The sequence below is a fragment of the Pongo pygmaeus genome, chromosome 10 (genome assembly GCF_028885625.2).
Source record: "Pongo pygmaeus isolate AG05252 chromosome 10, NHGRI_mPonPyg2-v2.0_pri, whole genome shotgun sequence".
In the NCBI taxonomy this organism is placed as follows: domain Eukaryota; kingdom Metazoa; phylum Chordata; class Mammalia; order Primates; family Hominidae; genus Pongo; species Pongo pygmaeus.
The window spans coordinates 28,304,381-28,321,775 of NC_072383.2; the positions used below are offsets into that span (position 1 = coordinate 28,304,381).

The 17,395-nt window shown below is 40.3% G+C and overlaps 1 protein-coding gene across 4 annotated transcripts in view; it reads left to right on the forward strand.

Moving 5' to 3' along the window:
- The first annotated feature begins 6,310 nt into the window (after positions 1 to 6,310).
- STK38L (serine/threonine kinase 38 like) overlaps positions 6,311 to 17,395 on the forward strand; it is an 82,705-nt gene continuing 71,620 nt past the window's right edge. For 2 of the 4 annotated variants that reach the window (XM_054442898.2, XM_063672538.1), the window contains exon 1: positions 6,311 to 6,417. The gene's annotated coding sequence lies outside the window, so the exon portion shown is untranslated. The remainder of the gene's footprint in view (positions 6,418 to 17,395) is intronic. The other 2 variants (XM_063672536.1, XM_063672537.1) reach the window with 2 other exon arrangements.

Genomic DNA, 17,395 nt, shown 5'->3' on the forward strand with positions numbered 1-17,395 from the left:
GCCACCACTATAATTTTTACTTTTTTTTTTTGTAGAGCTGTGGTCCCCCTTTGTTGCCCAGGCTGGTCTTGAACTCCTGGGCTCAAGTGATCCTCCCACTTCAGCCTCTCAAAGTGTAGAGATTACAAGCATGAGTCACCACACCCAGCCTGGAGCAGCTTTTATGACTGTTTTATTGGCATCTGCAATATAACAAGCTGAAGATAGAGGAAGAAGCTTTCAGTGGGCTGGTAGCAGATGCTGTAGTGCACCACCCAAATCCACCTTCTAGGATTGCAGCTCTCATTACTACAGCAGCCGAAACTGCTGGCTTCTAAGAGTCCCCAGCCGAATCCTTCTCCAGTTACTGCCCTCTGCCAGGTGGGCTTTCTCTCCCACATCCAATGGCTGATTGAGGTTGGGGTACAAAGGCCTGGTCCTGTGCCTCAACAGGGACAACTCTGAAGAGCCATCCCGACTCCAGAGCCCCTTGTAGGAGAGGCTGAAGCCTCTGTTGCAACTGCATTACATTTCAACTTCTCCTTTGCCTGATCTTGCTGTCTTCTCTCTCTCACCTGAGTTGATCCAGAGAGCACTTTCCAATACATCTCCAGCACATTAATCTGAGTATTTCAGATTTCCCAGAAAAGCTGACCTAAGACTGGACCATTTTACATATGTGAGTGCGGCTTTTGATAAGCATTTCAAGTTGTAAAACAGGTCTATTTATAAACATTTTTAATATACTGAAATTTCCCAGGAAGTATACATATTAATCTTGTTATAGGAATTTTACTCCATCATAATTTTACCCTAGGAACTGTTGTAGTCTGAGAGTAACAACACAAAGATGTTAACAAGAGATTGTGTCTGGATTGCTTAGGATAGTCAGAGCTTGATACTTAGCTTTTCATGTCCAGAAATTTAACTTTGTCAGAGGTGACCAAACTCAGAGGAGCCAATACAGAGTAAGGGTAGTGTAACTGAGAGGAGAATGTGGCAATTTGAGAGTGGGAATTTATAATGAGAAATGTAATTGCCAAGCAAACCAAAAATTTCTATTGGCTAATTGACATACCCTTACTTCATAAGAAAATCTACATGGGAAGTCAAATCAGAAATTTACTTGATGAATACAATGATTGATTTATTTGATTTTAATTTATCCAATTTATCTGATAACCTTTGTAGCATTCAGCCCTGGTAGGGCATACCACAAGTAGACCAGATATTCATTTCTGCTTGCCAAGTTACTCTTGCACCAGACAGCCTGCAATATACAACTTAATACTTGTAAATAAAACGCCTCTGCCCAAAACTCTGCAACAGCTTCCTATTGCTATTATATGAAGATAAATCTTAGCTGGGCATGGTGGCACACACCTGGAGTCTCAGCTACTCAGGATGCTGAGGCAGGAGGATCACTTAAGCCCAGGAGTTCGAGCCTGCAGTATGCCATAATCACACCTGAGAACAGCCACAGCACTCCAGCCTGGATAACATGGTCAGATATTGTCTCTATAACAACAACAACAACAACAACAACAATTTCTTAACCTTCTCCACAAGGCCCTGTGTTGTCTAATCAGATAAAAAAAAATTCCTTGAAAGCCCTATTTGGGTTATTTTCTCTAGGAAATCAAATCAGCATTAAATGCATGAAGCTAACCCGCTGAAAGCAACCACCTGATTCCTGGGGAGGTTGTAGAGTATAGCAGAATGAATGAGAAGCACATCCAGTAACTTCTCCCCAACAATCCCTCTCTGTAGCTTCATAAAATAAGTCAGCCAAAATTATCAACACAGCACCAGCTGACACCAAGAATGATCTTGCCTGCCCCAGACTCTACTAGAAATCGCTACATTTAAACAAGCCACAGGTTTTGTAACTTACTTCCCTACATAGCCTTATCCCCAACCTTAACCTCAGAGCCGAAACGAAGAAGAGGAACATAGATTGCATGCCTGTAAGGTGGCTTTCCTGTCAAGGTCTTAGACTTTCTTTCACTGGCTAGATTAAAAATATAAACAAAACCCAGCATGAGCAAGCATGTGGGGAAATGAGAATTTTCTTGTACTGCCTGCTGGTAGCGTGGAAACTGGTGTAACCTCTGGATGGTAGTTTGGTAACAGGCTTGGAAATGTAAAGTGTGCATTGCCTTTGAGTCACTTCTAGTAGTTTGCCCTGAAGTTCACATTCTCTAGTGGGAGGAGATAACTGAAAAGGAAGTTCAACTGTTTTAACATAGTGGAAACTGTTGCAAGTAATGGTTTAGAATTTAGAAAACCACGAATATCAAATGATCTTCGGAAACATACTTTTTCAAGAGTGACCCTCTATATGATTGTGGTGTAATGTCAATTGTGAACTGAGGGATGTCAATCCATAATATCAAGAAAAATTATGCTAAAAAATCTCTAATGTGATTCAGCCTTTTTTCAGTCTAGTCAAGTCAGTTAAAAAATAAAGCAGGGATCAATTAGAAGTCACTGTTTCCAGGTTTATAGAGTAATCTGCAGAAGACAGTCTGGTGATAGCTCTGAATGGACTGTCATGTGGATGATTAAATGGCCCAGTGAAAGTCCCGTGCAGCTTGTAAAATAGAGTCTTCATTTTCAAACAAACTCAACTGTACCTTAGTTGTCCGGTCTCCGTTAGAGTCCTTTTGAAAGTGATGGCTATGAGAAGAGGAGCCAGGAGTCAAGCACTCTTAGTCTCAAACTGGAAAGGCCCATTCAGTTTTTTAAAAAATCTTGTAAACTTTCAATTTTTTTCCAAGGTAAAAACCTTACTAGGTTTTCATCAGGACAGACTTCCAGGAGAACTAAAAAGCACCTATTTTCTCTCCTTTTTAAATCTATTGGCATAACACTGCATATCATAAACTTTTATGCTCTTTAAAATCTCCGTATCTGTAGTTGCATCTCCATTATCACTGTTACTGTTTGTGTCTTTTTGTTTTCCCTGGATTAATCTTGTCAAGCTTTTTCCTATTTTCTTTACTTTTCCAAAGAATCAGTTTTTGGTTATTGTCAATTTCAGTCATTTTTTGTTTTCAAAAAAAATTAATTTCTAAATTAAGTTAATTTCTGCCTTTATCTTTAAAATTATATTTGAAATTATTAATCATAACAGAATTTACATACATTTGAAAAACAGAGGTATATATGGGAATAATTATATATTTGATTTACATTCCTTGGTGGACATAAGGGTCATGGAGGGGCTTCTGCTCTAAGTTTTACATCCTTCTTCTTCCTTTGAATTTATTTTGTTTTCTCTTTCAGGTTTCCTGAGTTGAAAGCTTTGTTCATTTGTTTTCATTTTTGTGTTTTCTGTGAAGTGCATTTAAAACAATAAATTAGCCCTCTAAATACTGCTTTGGGTATATCCCACAGTTGCAAAATTGCATAGATGGAAAAGTTGCTTTATTCATTTGGTGGAAGGGTTTTATCAATAGCTTTCCTTCTATTATTATTTACTACTGCCATTTGGTATTCATTCTGTATTTACTATGTGGTAGGCCTAAGAGAGTAAAAGTAATACCAAAGAGTTCTTCCGATCAAGGAGCTAACACTTTCACATGGCAAAAACAAAAATCAGGTAAATTGAGTGCTGAAAAGGTTTTCATCATGATTTTTCTCATCCTTTCTGGCCTACAATTTTAGCCTGTCTGCCTACATTTAGCATAAACTTGAAGAGGAGGGAATACGTGGAGGAAGGGGATACAAAGTCATATTCAGCTGTAGTCTAATAAGGTTAGCAGTGGCCATAGTGTATGTTTATTACCTGAATGTTGATTCTGTATCAGATAGCTGGTGATAAGAGTTTTGGAAGTTCCTTCAAATGATCTATTACTTAGGTCAATGGTTCTTAACCTGGGTCTGTGAACCTCAATGAAAAAACCATATATATATTACATATATAACTATGTATAGTTATATAGTTATATATATTATATATTATGTAATTTTTTCACTAAACTCAAACTGAAAATTAGCATTTGTTCCATCATGAATGTAGGCAGCAAACCACAGGAATATTAACAATACCTGTGACTTTTCCTCAATAGGAATCACACATATTTTCTACCCCATTAAAGTTGTTGTAGATATCTCAAAATATTGTTTCCGTGTATCATTAATACAAAATTACTGTAGGTCTTGATCTTATTATTTAATGCATTAATAAAGAGGCAAATATATAACTATTTTAGTTTTCTATGGCAGTGTAACATAGTATCCCAAAAGTTAGTGGCTTAAAACCACAAATATTTATTGTCTCACAGTTTCTGTGGGCCAGAAATCTGGGCTTGGCTAGTTGGGCCTGCTGGCTCAGTATCTGGTTTTACAAGGCTGCAGTCTAGGTGTCAGGTGGGGCTGCAGTCATCTCAAGGCTCAACTAGGAAAGAATCTACTTCCAAGCTTACTTACATGATTATTGGCAGTATTCAGTTCATCACAGGTTGTTGGACTGGGGGCCCGAATTCCTTGGTGACTGTTGACTGGATATCTCTCAGTTCCTTGACATGTGGGCTACTCTGTAAGGCAGGTCACAAGACAGCAGCTGGCTTCCATGAAAGCAAGCAAGTGAGAGAGCAAGGACAAGCAAGATGGAGCCCAGAATATTTTTGTAACCTAATCACGGAAATGATATCCTAATCACTTTTGCTATATTTCCTTTTTAAGAACTAAGTTACTAGAGAAGGGAATTACAGAAGGCAGGAATACCAGAAGGCGAGGATCATTGGCAGCCATCTTAGATGCTACTACTTACCACGTAATTATATTACAAACTCACTTTTTAGTATTTTGGTAACTGTATGTTAACATTATCAATTTCCTTTGTAACCCTAGGTAGTTCATGCATTTAAGAACACTGTTTTGAAAAGGGGTCCCTAGACCACCAAAATTCTGGTTCATAGCTCTAATTTGTTTCAGTTGAGGTACTTTCAACAACTTCCCAGGGAAATTTGTTTACAATGGTCTCAATTTAGGAGAATTTAGGAACTAGAGGTCAGAGTCGTAGCCTATCCCATATTAACCTAGACTGCTACTCTATACTAGTTCATATTACTCTAGTATGGCACATTTGAAGACATAAATTTGCTATGGAACAAACCATACACTGTTCTGAATCCTACCGTAGCATTTGAATGGTATGTGTATGCATGCAGTACAGGGAGAAGGGTGTATAGGCCTCTGTCAAGCTTGTCTGATCACAATTAAACCTCCTATGCTTGTATATGACAACTGTCATTTGAGTTTCAAAATGACCATATAAGTAGAGCTAATCTCCCCAAAAATACACTAATTACCAAACTAGAGCTTTTCCCACTACTAAGCTATGTATGAAAAAGCACAGTGTAAGAAAGAGAAATGAGGTAATGCTTCTTTCCTAGGTGTTTTGCTCGTGTCACCTGCTCTTGGGAAACCTAAAGATGACAGGTGGCATTTCTAAGTGATAATTTTTGCAAGCACAGTACCAGCTTCATACGTTGTCTCAGTAAGCTAAAAGCTAAGGATATTTTATAAGACCTCCAATACTCATATTGAAGATAAACTTGCCAACAATAATTGGGAGTCATTCTCTTATTTGGCTTTCCCAAAGGCCAGTTTTGTCCCCAGACACAAATTGCATCAACCTTCCCAAAGCTGTCCCTTTTGGGTCATCCTATAGGGGAGTGCTCTTCTGCACAATTCTCAGATCCTACTGATAAAGCAGGCCAGTACTGTAGTTATTTTAGATTTTCCAAGAAAACCCAAACAGGTTTTTAATGTATTTTTTGTGGCATTTCCAAATCCTAGTTCCTCTCCAGTCTCTGGAGTCCCCTGATGGTGAAATGGAAGCGTCAAGGAACCTGGGTGGCTTCGAGTCCCCACAGCTACCAACTGAGCAACTTAGCTGATCCATCTTTCTTGACAACTGTTTCCCAATCTGAAAAATGTGTGAATTCTCTCTTTCTATTTCTAACATTCTTTGCATTGCACTGTTTGAAAAATTCGGATGACATTTTGAATGTGACTAATGTCGCAACACACTAGGCCACTCTCAAGAGATGCCTGAACAGGTTTGGAGTAAAAACGGCAGTGAGGTGAGGCTGGTGAGAGGGGAAGTGGCGACAGTTCAGTCAACTCCCTCAAAACCAGTCTGGACTTCACCAGGCAGAGATGGGTGGGGCCGGGAAGAGCGGCGTTGACGACAGAAGGCTACTTCCGGCTGTGGTGCGTATGACGTCAGGGCCAGTCGGACCGACCCAGCCACCGAGAAGCCGAGGAGGCAAGGCTCGCGAGAGTTCAGGGAGGCCGCCCTGAGGCCGCGGGTCCCACCTCCCGGGGGCGGGGCGAGGGCGGAGCGGGGAGAAGGGAGCTGACGGGCGCCCAGCCGGCTGCGGTCCGTGCGGAGGCTGAGCCGGCCGCGGGCGCGACCGGAGGCAGGTGAGTTCGCGGATGCGGCGCTCGGCTGGGGGCCCGAGCTCGCCGCGCCAACCCCAACTCTGCGAGCAGGAGCAGGAGGAGATTTTAGGTGTCTTTGGGTGTCCCGGGAAAGCCGGGCTAATTCTGGGGCTGGAAATGTCTCCGGGGAACCTGCGGCGACGGCCTTGGCCCTCTTATTCCCCGGGGTGATCCTGGTCCCGTGTGTCCAGAGAGGGAGCCTCGCGCCAGGGGAGGAATCTTTGTCCTCTGCTCCTTTCTCCTTCCACTCCCCGGCCCCCGAGCACCCCGCTCCGGGTCCCCGCCTGGGCTTCATAAACAATAACAAATGTCGCGGATCCTCTCCGGGTAGCCCCAGCGCTCCCGTCCCGTGCCCTCCAGCCGATGTCACCCAGAGCCAGGATCCGAGGCATGGCTCTTCAATTGTGGGGGCTGTTTGTGTACCGTTCCTAAAAACTGATGCGTCAGATTGCCAAACATTTCTCAAGACAGACTCAGGAAAGCCTCCCAGCTCCTAGAAGCCACGGAGTGCTCAAAACCAGTCTTAGAATCTATCTTTACCATTGCACCCGTAGCCCCTTCCTTTCAAAATCATTTTCTCCCACTCCTTTTTTCACCTTTAGTATCGAGGTCAAACGGGTGGTTATTTGGTGTGGGAATAGAAAAGATTATAACCGATTGAGTAGGGCACGTTTCACCTTTAAAAAGTTGCCAGGTTGACAGCAAAAGAACAAACTTTATTTTCAAAACCAGTGGCCTCCCCTTTTACTGGTGCTGCTTTTGTTTTGTGGAATAGCTTTTCGGGTTCTAAGTTTGGAGGAATGATATAAAAAGAAATGGGAGGTGGGGGGAGGGCTAGTGGCTCTGGAAGTAGTGGCTTGTCCAAAAGTAGGATGCTATTGTTTCTCACTTGATAAAATGCAGAACCAACGCTCTTGCCTATTTCACATAACTTGTGATAAGTTTTGAGAGAAGGCACTTAATCGGAAATGGCCTATTAGCTTATTTTACTGCTCAAATCTGAAAAAACAGCTTTAAGTGATTTAAGTTCTGCCTCTTGATTGTAAGATGGGGATTGATGAGTGAGACCTTGTCTTTTTTGGCGCTGGGGCTTACGTTTGACCGGTCTCTCTACTTTAAGGCAGGGCCTATTGTACTTAAGCCCATTTTTGCTTCCTCAGTACAGATTCTTGAAAGTTCTTTGTCTCAATCACATATGTATATGAGGTACTGTAAACCTCTTTGAATTTGATTGGCCTTTCTCTCTGTGCCTCAGGATATGTAAAACAATTAAGTTTATTATACTCTCTCCCCAGTGGCTGAGAGGTATTGTATGTGAATTAGCCACCCTTGTGACTATTTGAGGAGAGAGAAGTTAGTCTAAAATATTATGTTAAATTATGATATTACATAATTTTATTGCATAAGTTCATCAAACTACTTCCATCTGAAAAATCCTGATCTCAAAAGAGGTAGGTACAATGAATTAAAAAATGTTTTAGTTTGACCTCACTTAGCTTTGTTTTCTCCTTGTTAAGATGGCTGATAATGTTTCCCATTTGGTTGTGATGTGTTTAGAATGAGAAGCAAAGTTGGGTGTAGTTTTTGCACTCTTTTGAAAGGCCTTGCCACTAGGAATGAGAAAATTAGACTTAGAAAACCCACATTAAATAGAAGCAGTTCTTCTCTAGCCATTTGCTCTTGCGTTTGTTTTAAAATAAGTCAAAGAATAGTGATGAAGATGATTTGTGCCAACAAATAGATGTCCTTGTCAGTTTTTATGCTGAAAACTTGATTTCTAAAGGTAGGACACTATAAGAACAAAGGAGAAATTGGACTTTTTAAAAAATGATAACAAAGCAATGGACTCAGTTCAGCTGTTTGCTTTCAGAAAAGTTCTGTTCTCTTTAAGTAAGGAGAGCATCATTGTGTTAATGAAATTGGATAACGCACCTTAGAAAGTGCCTCCCCAGTGATCCAGGATAAGTTGGAGGCTCTTTTGTGTGTGTGTGGCACTTTTTGTTAAGAGGGAAAGAGGGCACAAATCAGAGCCAGAAAGATTTGCATCTCGATGTATTGTTAAAATGCTTTTATTTTATGTAAATAGTGTAGGGCGAATCAAGCAAGCATATTGTTGTCTAGCATCCTTAGGATTACATTAAAATCAGCAGATGGGCAAGTTATGATTAGGTTAGACTTGACATATGCAGAAATTATGCTTCTGTATTTTTATATTAAAAGCACCATGGTCTTTTTGAATGAAATAATGAAAGCAAGCTTTTAAGACATAACTTTTTTTAAAAATTAAAAATCTGTCTTTGGTTAGTAGTTTAAAAACATGAAGCATATCCTCCTCTTCTTCCCCCCAGAATTTTTGTTTAAGTCTTAAGAAAGTCTTTAGCAAGGTATGACCAGTACTTAAGTGCACTGGTTGCATAAGCCTTCTGTCTCCAGGTAAAAGTTTGCTAATTGACAGGGTATTGTTGTTCAGAATCTTTAGAGGGAGAGAAATGAAAGGCAACAGTGAACAGTGTTTGCTGCTCTGTACACTCGGACGAACTGTGGTTGCCGTCTTCAAGGAGATGTGATCCAGTGGGAGAGAAATATACCTACCCAAATAAATACCATGGAAAATGTGTTTTATGAGGAAGCCAAGGAGGGAGGGATTAAGTGCTGCTAGACCAATTAAGGAAGACTGAAATAGGAAAAGGCGTTTCTGTGGGTGATTTAAGTGATCTAGTCATATGATAATGATGATAAGTAAATACTTTATATAATGGTGCTTCCTGCTAAATCCTTTACATGTACTACTTACTTGCCTGGCTTTAATCCTCACAACAACTGTATGGAGTAGGTATTTTTATTATTCCCGTTTTGCAGATGAAGTAACTGTGGTACTAAGGTTAGATAGCTACTGAGTGGTAGGACCAGGATTCTGACCCAGGCATTCTGGCTTGTACCCATATGGCATGCTTAACTGCAATCCATATTTTCTCTCCCATTTGTGATGGTCTTCCTCAGGTCTGTAGTTTCAAAAACTTGACTTAGGAAATACATTCTTCTGACATCTAAATTTTGGGGTCAGTTTTCTAGAAAGAGTTCCAAAATAACACCCAAGTAAATGAGTTATTTTTGACATGTTAGTTATTTTAATCCATTTTTGGAAGTTATTCTTGGTGCAGATTAAATATAACTATTGAGTGGGACTTTTTAATAATTTTGACTTATTACCTATAAGTACTCATAAGAACTTAGAAGTGAGAAGTTATTCCATATTAACTCTTTTGCTTAATGGAATGTTTGAGTCTTTGTATATTTTGTCTTGTAATTTATTTTTTTTAAAGACAGAACCTCACTATCTTGCCCAGCCTGGACTCGAATTTCTGGGCTCAGATGATCTTCTTGCCTCCTAAGTTGGAGGAACTATAGGCCTGAGCCACTGTGTTTGGCTTTGTTCTGTAATTTTTTTTTTTTTTTGACAGAGTTTAAGTCTGTCTTTTAGGCTGGAGTGCAGTAGTGCGATCATGGCTCATTGCAACCTCTCCCTCTCAAGCTCAAGCAATCCTCCCACCTCAGCCTCCTGAATAGCTCGGACTACAGGTGTACACAAGCACGCCCGACTGATTTTTAAATTTTTTGTAGAGACAGGGTTTCACTATGTTGCCCAGGCTGGTCTCGAACTCCTTGGCTCAAGTGATCCTCCTGCCTTGGCCTCCCAAATGTTGGGATTACAGGTGTGAGCCCATGTGCCCAGCCCTGTTCTATAATTTTTTAGATCACTTGGCACTGGATAGTTTTTGGTTTGAATTATGAAGTTGAAATTTAGTTAATGATTGAATGGTGGTCTCAGCCCTTTTAGTTTATTTTCATGAATAGCTATGCTTATAATGGCAGAAACAGGGTGAATGGAGTGTTGTACATGTAAAAATGAGAGAAGTTCCATCACTGATACTTTATGTTGGGTCAACTTTGACAGTTCTTTGGGTTTGTGAAATAAAAGGTGCTATAGAAGTGCACAGTGTCTTGTATAGGCCTGCTCAGTACTGTAAATGTCCACCTGATTTTATTTATGAAGTTTCAGGAATAGTCCACATTTGTTATTGTTTAAGAATTGGAATCACAAATTCAATTGGATTTAAAGGTTAGAAAAAACGTATACCTAGGCAGGGAATACAGCAGGTGAGCGGTGCGAGAGGTATTGCCTGCCTTTTCCTAACTGTCCAGCAGGATCCAGACTCTTCAGCTTCTTTGTCAGTGCCCGCAGTTGACCGTACTCATAGTTTAAGTACAGCTCCAGAGTCATAGTCTCTGTGAATGACTATAAGTATTCTCCACTTGACTCAATGGGGTAGGTTCTAGAAGACACCTATACTAGGACAGTTGATGGTTGATGAGCTTAAAACCTAGTGGGAAAAGTAGCAGAACTAAAGCCAGGATTTAAAGCACGTGTATTTATATTATTGAAATAAGACAGAGATGGCAAAACAAATTTTAAAAAGTTTTTTTTTAAAACATACCTTAAATTAGTAGTGATGGTATATCATTTCCATTTACCATGCCCTGATTGGCAGATCTTTAGCCCATCGTTTCATGGAGATACTTAGATGTGGACTTTGCTTTGTTATAAAAAGTTTCCAAGTTCTTCTAAGTACAGGTGGTTTGGGAAGATTGTCTTAGTAAAAAGGTGTGTGAGTAGGTCTATCAAAAGGAAACCAGTCACACTGTTACCTCCTTGCTGATTCAAGTTTTGGGGGCATCTTTTCCCACCAGGAATAGCTTATCTGCATTGAAAGTCTGCTGAGGCAGGTAGCCTGCCTCTTAGATGAGCTCTGCACAGATCTTAGGGAAGACCTTAACAGTTACAGGTCATGTGGTGACCTGATCATTCACAGTCGTATTGTATAAATTCCAAACAGGCCTGGAGCCTTGGCAATTGTCTGTGATATGTGATAACACTTCTACTATGCTTAGCTTTTATTTGTTTATTTATTTATTTTTGAGACAGAGTTTCACTCTTGTTGCCAAGGCTGGAGCACAATGCATGATTTTGGTTCACTGCAACCCCCGCCTCCTGGGTTCAAGCGATTCTCCTGCCTCAGCCTCCCAAATATCTGGGATTACAGACACGTACCACCACGCCTGGCTAAGTTTTGTATTTTTAGTAGAGATGGGGTTTCACCATGTTGGTCAGGCTGGTCTCGAACTCCCGACCTCAGATGATCCACCCGCCTCGGCCTCCCAAAGTGCTGGGATTACAGGCGTGAGCCACTGCGCCTGGCCTATGCTTAGCTTTTACATTCTTAACAAGCTCTTTGCCTTCCCCTTAATTAACACCAGATCAGTTGGTAACCCAAATTGTTGGTTCTCTGGCCATTTATTCAGAAGGCTTCCTGTTTTCCTTGCCTTTTGCTGATTTTCGCTGATTCCACAGGTATAGAATTTCTACATGTTATAATAGATAAATCTCTGATCCCGTATGCACAGATAGCATCCATTGTTTTCTTACCTCTTTGAGTTATTTACTCTCTCCAGCTGATTCAGGAGATTTTATTCCTCGTTTTCCTGATTCCTGGTACACTTTTATTGCTTTTGCAGTTCCTGAGTAGGGTGGAGTTAATAATGTTTAACACCTCAAATCAGCTACAAATACACCCAGAATAAAGAACAAGATGGCAGAAACTAACATGAGGGCATGATAGCTAATACCAGCTATTTTTGGCATTCGGGGTTGCTGTACCTTTGCTATGGAGTCTAGCTTTCATTCTGTCTGTGAAAGTTTAGAAAATTGAGTTTGGGACAGAGAAGCTTCTGCACACATTAATGCGCACTTTTCAGGGGCCAAGTTCTCCCGTTGCTATTCTGCTTTTATGAATACAGTTATTGCTATTCTGCTTTTATGATCTGGAGATTTTGACTGCATTTCTTGATTCCTCACCAATTCAAGAGACACAGTAAGTAATCTGAACATTTAATATGAAGAATACTTTGTGTAATTTATATTTCTCAAACTTTGTCTCCCAGTGGTAATATATAGATTTAGCTCCCTGAATATCATCTTCCCCTCTTAAATGTTCTTGATTCCTTTTTCTTTCTGAATGTCACCCATTAGGGCACAGGTCTAATAATTTTAACAATGCCAGTAACCACTTATCCCTTACTATGCACCAGACATAGTGCTAAGTACTTTATATATATTATCTCATTTAATCCTTATAGCAATCTTATGAGTTATTATATCTACCTACAAATGAGGAAATTGGAGCTTAGAGAGGTGAAGTGACTTGTCCAGGGACACACAGGTAGATAGTAAGTGGTAGAGTTAGAAATTGCTTCTTCAGGCCGGGTGCGGTGACTCATGCCTGTAATCCCAGCACTTTGGGAGGCCGAGGCGGGCAGATCACGAGGTCAGGAGATTGAGACCATCCTGGCTAACATGGCAAAACCTCATCTCTACTAAAAATAAAAAAAAAAGCCGGGCGTGGTGGTGGGCTCCTGTAGTCCCAGCTACTCAGGAGGCTGAGGCAGGAGAATGATGTCAACCCGGGAGGTGGAGCTTGCAGTGAGCTGAGACCGCGTCACTGTACCCCAGCCTGGGTGACAGCGAGACTCTGTCTCAAAAAAAAAAAAAAAAAAAGAAATTGCTTCTTCGGATCAGGTTTGCTGTCTCTTACATTGCATTATTTTACTACAAAAACTTCTCCTTTTCTCTTTAATTTACCTCCCTCTTCTAGTCCCACCCCAAGTTTTCTTTCTTCTCTTTTTTCCTCTCCTTTTTTGGTAATTTCCCCTTTAGGAGTTATTTACAGTTTTGCATGTCAGACATAAATTCTCTTGGGAAAAGTATGCAGAAATAATTCACTTGTATTCTGATTTCTTATAGACAGGGATTTACTCTTAGCACTTGTTTTAAGAATAATACCAGGAGCCCTTATATTTGTATTACACTTTATAGTTTTATGAAGCATTTTTACACATTTCCTTACTTAATCCTCATAGCAGTCATGTGGTATAGGCAGTGGGGGTTATGGCTATTACACCTATTTTCAGGTAAAGAGAGGAACTCAGATTAAGTGACTTGTCTGAGATCTCAAAATAAGAGACAGAGCCTGAATTTAAGCTTAGGTCTTTCGACTCTAACATAAACACTTTATTTAACACACTGGTCTTCCTTGTAGAGTAAAAGCTGCTACAAGCAAATTGTTCACTAAGGGCTCTACAAAATTAGTTGATGAGACAAGGTTTTTGCCCTTAGTGATTACAGTGCTGAAATAAATGATATAATCAATGTTCTAACTTCATTTAAGCCAATTAGGAGAGGGTAAATATCATTATAGCATGGTATTTTCTAAAGTTTTAAGCCTTGAGCTTTGTTTTGTTTTGTGAGAATTGAGAAGCTGGAATTTTATAGTTCTGCAATTTAAATCATGAAATGTTAAAAGTCCTTAATTCTTAAGTTATTGTCTATCTCATTGTGCACTCAATTGCTTACATTCTAACTAAAACAATTATGATAAAGGAATAGGGTGAAGGGAGGACAGACATAAACAGTGAAATTAAGGAACTGGGAATCCTAACAAGGGCTTGCTTGAGGTATCTTACAGTAGCACTTTTTTTTTGAGATGGAGTCTCGCTCTGTCGCCCAGGCTGGAGTGCAGTGGCGCGATCTCAGTGCACTGCAAGCTCTGCCTCCCGGGTTCATGCCATTCTCCTGCCTCAGCCTCCCGAGTAGCTGAGACCACAGGCGTCCACCACCACGCCCGGCTAATTTTTTGTATTTTTAGTAGAGATGGGGTTTCACCGTGTTAGCCAGGATGGTTTCGATCTCCTGACCTCGTGATCTGCCCGCCTCGGCCTCCCAAAGTGCTGGGATTACAGGCGTGAGCCACCATGCCCGGCCTACAAAAGCACTTTTGTAGAAAATTGAATATGATCCTTAAAAGAATGGATAAGCTGCAAGTAGTATTCACTTCTGGAAAGTGATAATGTTTGAGAGCTCAGACAGCTTATTTAATGATCCATTTTTGACATACTATCTTGTACTAGTGTCTGTTTTATTAAATTTAATTTTTACTAGCAGTGTTCATTTTTACTTAGTTAAGTGTCTACCCACTGACCTGCTCCCATTGTGGAAACACCACACCGTGTTTGCCCCTTATGACTTTTCTGTATTTGGCAGCAGAAGCTGGTTGCTCAGTTTATTGTAGTACTAGGGAGTTGCCCTTTGTTGTGTTTTTTACAATAGTGATCCATTTCATTTGGACATTTTCAGATCTGGTTGAGGATGTTCTCCATATGTCGACCCTTATCTAGACAAACAGAATAGACTTTTTCTATTTTTGTGGCTAGAGTGGAAAATTTTAGTACTGAATTGCATGTATATGACCCATTGATATTCTTAATACTGGCAAATCCTAAAGGAATCACAGACTCATAGTATTTTAGTGAGGTTAATCATCATAATTCATTATTTATCAGCTGTTTGCAGGGCACTGTGTTAGGTACCATGGCAAAATAGAGACAAATAGATGTTTGGCCCTCCATTTAGAAAAGTCCAATCCAGTAAGAGGTATAATGTATGGGTACAAGTGACTGTAATTCAAACAGAAAGTGATAACGGAGTAACAGGGTACTGTGGGAGCAGAGGAAAGAGAGATTGCTTCTGGCTGTAGAGATTAGGAAAGCTTCCTATATGAAGTGAAATATGAATTGACCATTTCAGAGTGAAGGACATGCCACGCAGAGGGATTAGCATAAATTGAGTGTATCTGTACAGCACATGGTAAATTCTGTTAATTATCTACTTCTCTTTCTGCTCTATTGGATTTGAACCCTTTGAACTTAGAGAATTGATGTTTTCCAGCTTTTCATTCTCTACTTCACCACCTGCTCAACTCGGTACGTTGATTACTTAGAGTTGTAAGTGGCAGTAGTGTATATGGAGTGAATTCAAGGAAAGAGAGTCCAGAAATGGGAAGACCAGTGAAGAGACAAATAATCTAGGTGATAATAATGAAGTTCTAAACTAGGTGAGATTGGGAAGGAGATACTTGCATAGATGGGTCTCTCCTTTCTAGTGAAAGAACCTAGGCAGTTCTTTCACTGTGAATTGTACATAAAGTACACACCGTGTGCCAGGAGATATGGAAAGGGAAAGACACGGTGTTCCCTCAGAAGCCAGGCAGGTGACTGGAGGGCTACATTCACAGGGATAGAAATAGCTGCAATCAGGCATAGCAGCTGTCAGGAAAGAGCAGTGAGAGGCACACCTAAGGGAGAGGGGCACCTACTTGGGATAGTGAGAGAAGCTTTCCAAGGATGTGTGAGTGTTTGAGCTTAGACTTGAAGGGTGAGGAGGAGTGTTTCAGGCCGAGAAGCCTCAGGTGGGTATTATCACATAGTGATGTAAGACACGAAGCATATTAGGGGGCCACAGGAACCGGAATTGTTGCTGTGATGCTGGACAGGAGCAATGAACTTTTATTTGCTGTGTATTTATGTTTATCCAGCTTTAGCACTCTGAGCTTTTGTAAGAAAGTGTTTCTGTTGCCTCTAGTAGCCTATTGGAAGCACCTCTTCTGTGCTTCCCACTCCCAACATGGAGTGCAGTGCCGGTGATAAATTGTCTCTTGCTTCCATTTTGTGAAATTAAACAGAAAAAGCAAAGATACCATCAGCCAGAGAGATAAAGAGAAAAGTAAATCCACTAAAATCCTTTTCTTTGATGAAGCCTAGAACCACCGAGGTTGTTGTATAAAGAGAATGCTGCATCAAAGCACAGCTTCAAGAGCACCTGACTTGAGGGAGGGGATTGTGGTAGGAACGTGATTATTTACCTTTCCCATAGGGTTTTATGGAACTCTTAAACATTACCCAAGACTATAATACCTAATACTGAAGTCCTTTTATTCTAGTTCTAGCCTTGATTCTTTTCCTCTTCTCTACTCTAAGCCTTATTATTTTTAAAAAGTAACACAGTTTAATAACTAACATGACCCTAAACTTCAGATGGTGTCAAACATCATCTCCGGTCCTCCTCTATCCTTGTTTGGTCATTCAGAGACCTGTATGTGCAAATCGTTATTATAAACTTTGTATGTATAATCTACATTAGATTGCTAGAGCTAAAAAGCACTACAGATTTCTTTTTTACATAGATTTACTTTCTACAGTGATTATTTTTTTTCTGTCCTTTGGATTGGACCACTGAAACAGAATATAAAGTTGTTTTCTAAGGACAACCAAAAAGTTAATGGTAGTCTCTAATTCAAATTATATCCATTGTATTTCTAGGCTAGGGGTTGGCAGCTGTGTTGGCTTTAGTGCCGTTACTGGTAATACTAAAAGATTATGGGCACTCTCAGGAGGAAAGTGAAAGGAACAGGAGGAGAAAACGTAGGCTTGCGGGGTGGTGGGGAAGGCATAGAGAGGGGACAGGAGAAAAAGTACATATGGTTGAAAGAGGTCAAGTACCTCTCACACCTGTTCCAGGTACCAGTTGGTGGGACCACTGCCATATTTAAGGATTAAGTTGAACTCCCAGCAGTCCTGTCTGAAAATACTCTGTTTGTATTTTTATGCCAAAAATGGCAGTTTGTTTTAATCAAACATTTCTGGATTTAATTTTTAAAATTGTGTATGGACCAGTGTCTATTTTTAGAATTGAGCAGAAAAGGAGACAGAAATCAACATACTTTAAATAGCAATGAAAATTATAAGCACATTTCTGAAATGTAGTTAAAGCTTTAAGATCTAAATCCATAGATTAGCCCCATTGTATAGCCCAATTCAGGCACAAGGTGGCAGAAAGTAAAGGGATGAATGGCTGGGACCATGTGTTTGAATTTTTACTGTAGTAAAACTGCATTTTCATACTAACCAAGAGTGTAACTGGACCCACAGAAGGAAAAATAGGGCTAAGAAATTAGAGCCTGTGCTTTCCTGTACAAGTAAACCAAGTACTCTCTCCCTTTCAGAAAACATT